We start from the raw sequence: 8,836 nt of genomic DNA, 5'->3' as shown, positions 1-8,836 counted from the left end.
AGAAAAGGAAGGATGGACAGACAAATGGACAGAGGGAGGAAAAGAAAGAGGGAGAGGGAGAGACAGGAAGAGGAGACAGAAAAAGAAAATGAGGCAGTCTCTCTATATCTGTGGAGGATTAATTCTAAGATACCCACTACCACTAATAACTAAAACCAGATGCCCAAATGCCTCATATAAAAGGACACACTATTTGCATATAACTTGTAATAGGATGCACAGAACCCTACTTTATACTTTGCTTATCAGTGATACTAAATACAATCTGTTGTAAATAGCACATTGTTTAGTGAAAAAGTCTACATGTTCCAATTATTTTTAAACATTTTTAATTCTCAGTTTGTTGGAAAGGGATGTTATTGTTTGTGCAATTTTGAAGATAGAACCAAAAGCCTCATAAATGCCAGACAAAAGTAGTTAACCTGAGCTATAACCTAGTTCTCTATGTTAAACTCAGGCATGTGGAGGCCAAATGTATGAGCATGCATATATGTGTAAAAAACTTTATTCAGACTTTAAATGTTACAAAAGATGGGTGTAGAAAGGTACTTCAGCAATTAAAGCATTTGCTGTTTTTCCAGAGTTTTATCCCCAACACCCACACTGAACAGCTGCCTGTAACTAGCTCCAGGGAATCCAATGCCTTCTTCTGGCTTCTACAGACACTCTTACACACAAACATAAATAAATATAAATAAATTTTTAAAAAACTTTAAAAAGGAAACCCTATCTATAAATAAATCACTTTAGTAGTATATTGGCAATTTTGAGTTAAAAGGCTCTTTAAACACAGTAGGTGCAAAAAAAAAAAAAAAATCTTAAAAGCAGGAGATGAAACTTCCAAGTGAAAAATGCCTTCCCTGTACTAAAAAGGCAAGCCAACATACTTATCAAAGTTGGAAAGTTGAAACCAAGAGAACTATATACAAAGTTGGTTAAAAAATATTTGACTTATTAACCCACCCCATACAACTCAAGTCCGTCTGCAAAACCTACAAACTGACCAGAGTGTCCCACCCTGTCGCTGTGTTTTCCTTTCCTTATGAGGAAAGTCAGTACACAAGACTCACATTGAATACATTTATATGTGTTTCTTCTACCCATCCAGGTTATGTTCATTCTCAGGCCCAGACTGAGGAGGAAGAAACACTAAAAGAGTAACTAAGTTTCTGCCTCCTCTACAATGCTGCTGAGATGAACATGGAGAACAGTGTACAAAGTGAAACAAGCCAAGTACAGAGAAGCAAACACTGCATGGCGATCGCATTTGTATGTGGGGATTTTAAAAAGGCAAACTCATAGAAGCAGGAAACAGACAGTAGTTACCAGGGACTCAGAGCAAAGGACAAATGGAGAGATGCTGGCTGAAGGGTACAAATCCCCCACTGTAGCATGTTTTATGCAGGACAAATACAGTCTAGAGATTTAATGCACTTTTCATGAATACAGTTAGTATCACTGCCATGCACACCTGAGATCTGCTGAGAGAAATCATAAATGTTCATACAATATAAACAAGTTATCTGATGTGACATGTCAGTTGACTGTACTAGTCTTTTCCTAAGTTTATATATATATATATATATACATATATATATATATATATTTATACACTTTAAATATACTTTTATTTGCCAATTATATCTCAATACAACTTGAAGAAACTTTTCCCTTTTTTAACTTTTTAAAATAAATAGCTGGGTGCAGTGGTACACACCAGTAGTACAAGCACCAAGCGGAGCACTGGGGAAGCAGCGGGAGGCAAAAGTAAGAAGATCACAAATTTATCTTCTTTGTAGCGAGACTCCAAATCAAGCCCCTAAATAAAGAAGCAAGCTTTCTGTCTCTACATCAAGTCCATCTCCCTTTCCAGGTCCCAAAATAGGTAGCTTGTTTTCTAGTCTTTCATCTCAATGGAAGCAAACAATAACAGAAATCGTATCAACATATACTGAGTAAATCTGCACACAATTCTTGATAAGACCATTACTTATCATTTATCTGCATGGCTCTAATCCTCTGCAGTTACAGATGTCCCAGGAATTAGTCTCACCTGATACCTGACCTGATACCTGGTCTGCTGTTACAAATGGACACTTTTGTTGATTTCATTTCCAGTATATCTTTGTGTCATTATAGTTAAGCACTAATAGCATCTTTTGTATTAAGAGAAACTACTCTTGACTGTACATTAGCAGGTTTCTTTAATTCATCAGTTGGCCATTTTTAGTAGACGTACTTAGTATTGAGAACATGAGTATTCCTAGAATACTTACAAGTTAAAGTAACATGTATCCCTTTTTATACCCATACCTGACAATCTACATACAGTGTCAAACTGTGCTAATATTTGGATAATGGAGGCCAAAACAGCTATAATTCTGTAAGAGGAGGCAGAAGCAGTCAGGGTTATTTACTCCTTAAACTACTGAGAATCAATTTACCAAGGACAAGGAAGGGACTTTTTCCACCTCAAGAATTTCAATAGCCACCTTAAGCCCTAGAATTTTGTTAAGGTTTCTGAAAGAATACTAAAAATCAAAACTTATGTTAAAAAAAGAAAGCAAAATATTTACCGTGTGTTAGCTGATTTTGAATATGTTTTCTCAGAATTACAACCTTCTGACACTTGATTTGTGAATGAATAAAATATTCAAAGAAGACATCAAAATGGTGATGCTACTGCACGGCCAGACAAACTGAACCAGTCTGATCCTATGTGATTAAGGCTCCAGTTATCCCACACTTTCTCCTTGTGAACTCCCATGAGTAAAGAACACTGTTGTTTATTTTAGACTGAGTTCTCTTCAGTGAATCTCCATGTTCTGTTTTGCTTCTTACAGTATATTATTGCAAAGAGGTATGCAAAGATAAATAATTCATTTTCTTAAAAAAGCAGCTCCTTGTAATCAGGAACTCTACACAGAGACAGAAATAGCATAAGAGACATGAGAATGCATTCCAGGAAATTAAGAAACATGCTTTTTAAAGTAAAGCAATAATGCAACTGGCAACCTTCCTAATGCCATTCTACCTTCTCTTTGTTTCTGACATTAAGCACAGCGACCACTAAGATACATACACACCATCCCATAACCCTTTTCAAATCAAGTCACAGTTATTTTCACTCAACAATGTTCACCTCTACAAAACTGGCATTCTAATCTTTTGTCTTTGCCTCAAAAATAAAAACAAGCAAAAAAAAAAAGAACAAATCTATTCAACGCACCAACTAAAGTTTTGCCTGAAAAAAATCTATGAACCTAAGAGAAAAAAAATACACCATAAAGATAGAGCATGACTATAATCCCAGCACTCAGAAGTCTGGTGTGAAGGATCACAGCAAAATTAAGACCAGCTGAGCTACACAGTAAGACAAACAAAAGACAGTAGATTTAGTAGAGAAGCTATTAATCATATTTTCCATCTTTATCAATAATTAAATTTACTATCAATTGCATTAAATACATATAAAGTAATTATAAAATCAGGTCATTTGTAAACAATGGCATACATTTAGTTTGATGGTTTATATTTTGCTTGTCAGGAGGTTTTTGTTTGTTTCTGGTTTCGTTTTTGTTGATTTAAGACAATATTCCCAGGCTGGGCGGTGATAGTGCAGGCCTTTAATCCCAGCACTTGGGAGGAAGAAGTAGGCGGATTTCTGAGTTCAAGGCCAGCCTGGTCTACAGAGTGAGTTCCAGGACAGCCAGGGCTATACGGAGAAACCCTGTCTCGAAAAACCAAAAAAAAAAAAACAATATTCCCATCCCTAACTAGTCTTAAACTTCTAACCATCCTTCCTTTACCTCCACATCCCATTTACACAGTGCAAGTGAGAAAGATCAAACCTGATACTACATTCGTGTTAGGCAAGCACTCTACCAACTAAGCTACATTCCCATAGCCCATTAGTTTATGCTGTCTATACACTAGACAAATTTATTCTAGTTCTAAGAATTAGTAAGAGCTGCATCTTGTTTAAGTGATATTTCCCCCTTACAATGTCATTTTCTGACAAAAAAAAATTACAGAGATTTATTGTCTTAAGTAGTAATGCATGAGCAACTACTAGGCTTTGGCAAATGAAATCTTGGGGGAAAAAAGTGTAATGTTCCATGTCTGTAATCCCAGAACATGGAAGGATGGGTTCAAAGCCAGCCTGAGCTACGTCTAGTAGCTTCCAGCCAACCAGGGCTACAGAGTGAGACCCTGCCTCACCAAAGAAAACTGACAAGCAACTTAAATGAAATTAGCCTTTTATTACTATGCATTCTGTAGTATATACACATGAATAACTCTTAAACTGGCATGTATGGCCTAATTCCATAGCAGGGCCCTATTGGTCCATATTCTATGTTTAAAAAGTACAGTATTATATAAATTCTATAGTATGCTGGGGATTTTTTTAAGGCTCTTTAAAAATCAGTTGTAAAAAATATGTGTTTACTTTTAAACACTTTTGATTGTCATTATAATGAGCTACAAGTGAAAAACAATTCAAACAGTAATCCATTCTACTTTGTGGTAGAGAACTATAAGACAAAGAATAAGAGAGCCAAAGGGAGCCCTGCAGTGATCCTTCCTCTCATCACACTCATCTGAGAAGCTTAGGATCAGCATTAACACAGAGAATAGGACTTCGGTTTCAGAGGTTTACAATCTTACTTGTTTCCCTTTTAAAGAAAAAAAACATACTGACTTTAAAAATCTTGTGTTTGTAAAACAAAATAGTTCCAGGTTTATAAGTATGCTATAAAATTTATAAGATTTACAAGTGCACATCTATCATTTAGTTAAACCAATATACTTTTACTAAATGCAATTTATAAAGTAAATCAATAACAACCACTGAATGGAAAGAAATCTATTTTTTAATTAGCACTAGTAAGGTTCTATTTACTTAAGAATGTGAATAACAAAAGGTTCACCACTATTCTCAAAAAAATAAATATTTTAATGATTTTTAAATACACATCATTATCAATTTGTGTAGATTTAAAGAGCATGTGAATGATCAGACATAAATCAAACCCATATACTTTAGAAATTAAACAAAATGCCACACATCATAAAAATAACTACTCTATATTCAAACAAATTCAACATATTATAGACTGCAAAATGACCTTGAGACTCTGTTGTCCAACTACCTACAGGGCCATTTCTTTACTAAACTTACCTGGTTTTGACAGAAAGAATTCACTACACAATGAATATATCTACCTCTCCAGGACTCTACTGGAAGCGTTTTATTTTTTAGCTTTTTGTTTTACCTTTTTGGGAGTATAGATTTTATAAAGCAAAAATACTCAATACGAGCAAAGGGTCAGGAACACACTCCACTTTTAATGCAATGCCCAAGAGGAATAAGAAAATTCTACAACACATTCAAGCTTTAGTACACATTTTCAGAATTTTATATAAGAAATTCAAAAAATTTAAACACCTGCTTTTATTATTCATGATTGATTTTTAAAACTAATTTCTAATATCCAATATACACACCCCACAAATAACTATGTACAGTTACTAAGTCTACATCAATACCCCTAGTGTTTTAATTAAAAATGTACACTTCTCTTGGTCATAAAAACCTGGTTAGATGTTTTAAAAGTTCAAACAGCTATTAAGCTACACTTTGCTTTGGCACTAGCTCCCCCTCCAGACCAACCTAAAATAACTGCATTTAAAAAAAAAAAAAAAAACCAAGAAACACAAATTTTGTGACCCACTAGAAAATTTCAAAATTCATCACTTTTTAGAACACTGTTACTCTTTTGGAAAAAAATTGGTTAGAATTTATTTTTTTAAAGACGTTATAGAATCAAAATGATTGTCTTGGTCTCTGTTCTATATACATCAAATCAGCTAATTTGTGGAGAAAACAACCTCAAATGACTTTTAGATTTTATAAAAATCCTTAAAATACAATCTGCAGTGTGTCATATTTAAGTTATTTTGAATCGCTCTCTTAGTAAATCACAAGACGCCCTTCATATTAACTCACTATCTGATCAAAGACATTTCTGCACGTTCCTGCAATCTATGCAAGTTTCCTTCCAGCTGTTCAGCTCTTCAACTCAAACAGAATTCTCGATTTCTAACAGCAAACTGAAAACCCAAACCTCCAAACCACCCTTGTATGCTTACAGCCTAGTCATCTCTTCTTCCCTACATTTTTACTTGGCCTGCAATTTCAAATGTGTCAAAATACTGTATTTATAATTAGGACTTCTAATTCCAGAAGGACAGCATTGTACAGGAGCGTACTATTGTCAGAGACTCCTATGTCGCCTTAAGGAAAAGAAGCATCTTACTTCTTTGCTTCAGTATATAATTTCTCCCCTAAAATATTTTAGATACGATATCCCCTTTAAAAGAAGTATGCATATAACACAGAACTTTAACCAAGAAAATAAATAAGCACTTAACCCCAGGAAGAACAAGACAACTAAAATAAAACCTACTTAAGAGTTTCTACGGAGCAAAGGCAAAGTTAAGTCAATGACTTGTGATAAATTTAACTCTTAAATTGATAAAAAATTTGCGTTGCATTTGTTCCCTGAAGCCTTTAAGTTCGGAGTGATCTACGGGAGAATATGGTCCTCCTGGGCTCACCTTCTTGGCGTTTTCTTAAAAGTAACGTGCAAAATCAGACACAAGAAGGAAAAACACCACTTTCCTTGCTTTTTTCTCCAAGGCCTCGACGTTTAAGGCAAAGCGCTAAAAGCTCACCAGGGTGCTAAACCCTAACAACCATGACAATGCCATTTAACTTAAGAAAAAACGTCTCTGAGGGTGGCAAAGCCCACGTCCCGAGAACAGGTGCCGCTACCGACAAACCACCTCCACTCCAGCAGGACAGACCTCCGCTGAACTGATGTGACTCGTTTAACCTTCCCAAATAAGTTGAGACACTCCCACAGCCTCCAGCCTGTCATTCGCAGATCAAAGGGAGGGGGGGTACCAAGGCACCCAGGCCATTCACTGCCCTGCCTCGGCCACTCGCCAGAACGCATCTTTGGGCAGGTTCACTCCGATTTCCAGTCCCTGAAGCCCAAACCCAGCAAAGCAAAGCAAAGCAAAGGAACCCACCTTCCCACGGTCTGACCACTGGGACCCGGCTGCGGGGGGCAAGGAGCGGTGAAGGTGCAGGGATTCGCTGATGGACACCTCCCACCCCGCCCCCATCCCACCGGTCCTGGGATGCCCGACGCCGCGGCTCCCCTCACCCAAGGGGCCAAAGGCAACGCCGGGGCGTCCCGGAGGCTCCCTCCCCACTTTTCCCGGGGCCGCTGGCTGAGCAGCAGCTGCAGCAGCGGCAGCAACAGGCCCGGGATCGGGCGGGAGGACGAAGGAGCGCCCCGAGCCCAGGCTCCGCAGAGCCCGCGCCCGCCCCGTCCCGGAGTCCGCGGCGCGCGGGGCCCGGCTCCCTAACGCCCCCTTACCCGAGGCGGGAGCGAGGCGGTCGGCGCCGTCCCCCGTCGCCCACAGCCGCTGCCTTCAGCCGCAGCTGGCCGCGGCGGGAGAGTGGGAGGGAGGGGTGGCTGGGGCGGAGGATGCTACTCCCGACCGAAGAGGCAGAGAAGGAGAAAAACGGAAACAGGAACCGCGGCCGCCGCTTAACGGAGCCTTCGGCGCCACTGACTGAGCGAGAGCGCAAGGCGGCGCGAGCCAGGCAGCGGCTGACGGCGCGAGACCGAGCGCGAGCCGGGTCCGGGACGCGCGACCCCGAGCAGCGCCGGCCCCATTCCGCGAGGAAAGGGAGGGGACGAGTTGGCCGGGAGCCCGGACGCGGGGCGGCGGGGGCCTCGGAGCCCAGGGAACCTGGCCACTCGGGTCGGCCCGAGAGCACGCGCGCACGCGCCGGAGTGGCTCCGACCCGGAGCGCGGGCGGGGAAGCCTCGGGCCGGCGCGGGCGGGCGAGCGAGCGAGCGGGCGGGCGTGCGCGCGCGAAGAGGGGGCGCGCGCCCCTCGGCGTCCCAGCCTTCTGGGGGAGGGCGCGCATGCGCCGGCCGCGGCCTCCTCCCGCGACCCCGGCACGTGCACAGGCTCCTCCCCGTCCCCTTCCTCCGGGGTGGACGGCGGAGCTGCAGCATCCCCGGGCCACGGCGGGACCCGAGTTCCAGCCGGACCGCGGTCGCGCGAGGGCTCGGCCTTTGGTCTACCCGGGCGAAGGCGGCCCAAGGGTCGAAGGCTGAGGGGAAGAGCGCTCCCCACGCCCTGGCCGCCCGCTGGGGCTCAATAGGGACTCCGTGCTAGTTTCGGGGTGCTCTCTCCTGCCCATCCGCTGGGGCGCGAGCACACAGCGGCACCGCGGCCCGGCTACCCCTGCGGGCTCCGTCTCCACCTAAAGAGAGAGAGAAGCCCGCAGAGCCCGAGTTCGAAGCCCCGCCGTTCCGAGCCGCGGCTGCCTCAGCCCTTCGGAGGCGGAAGTTTATGGAGCACCGGAGAAGAGAGGGAGAGGCTTTTCCCTAGGATGCTTCCTACCGGCTCGCACTCGGGGATCCTGACGCCCGCGATGCTGAGCCGAGGACCGAAGGGCTACCCTCAGACCCGTCCCAGAGGGCGAGCTGGGCGGGAGGACCCAGCCACGCCGCCCGGGCACACAAAGTAGTCGCGGGGCCGAAGGGGTGCCGCCAGGGCCAATCAGAGCGGGAAGAGCAGTGAGTGGAGTGCGAACTGGCCAATCAGAGGGCCGGAAGATGAGCTTCCCGTGCCGAACTCTTCCCTTGTAGCCTGGGGACCCAGATCCCAAGCGGGAGGACTCAGACGGGTGGCTGAGTAGAAAAGCTGCCCTCGAGACAGTTATTCCTCTCAGCCCAGATAAACA

At 42.9% G+C, this 8,836-nt stretch overlaps 1 protein-coding gene across 9 annotated transcripts in view; it reads right to left on the bottom strand.

Moving 5' to 3' along the window:
* The window catches only part of Fut8 (fucosyltransferase 8), a 227,694-nt gene extending 219,083 nt beyond the window's left edge, over positions 1-8,611 (bottom strand). For 4 of the 9 annotated variants that reach the window (XM_031356838.1, XM_031356839.1, XM_031356836.1 and 1 more), the window contains exon 1: positions 7,452-7,947. The gene's annotated coding sequence lies outside the window, so the exon portion shown is untranslated. Of the gene's footprint in view, positions 1-7,451; positions 7,987-8,493 lie in introns of those variants that run through there. The other 5 variants (XR_004114449.1, XM_031356841.1, XM_031356835.1 and 2 more) reach the window with 4 other exon arrangements.
* Between the last annotated feature and the right edge of the window lie 225 nt (positions 8,612-8,836).

Source organism: Mastomys coucha, unplaced genomic scaffold (genome assembly GCF_008632895.1).
Source record: "Mastomys coucha isolate ucsf_1 unplaced genomic scaffold, UCSF_Mcou_1 pScaffold6, whole genome shotgun sequence".
NCBI classification, from domain to species: Eukaryota; Metazoa; Chordata; class Mammalia; order Rodentia; family Muridae; genus Mastomys; species Mastomys coucha.
Note: the sequence above shows the minus strand (reverse complement) of the source record. Positions and strands in the feature narration are given on the sequence as shown.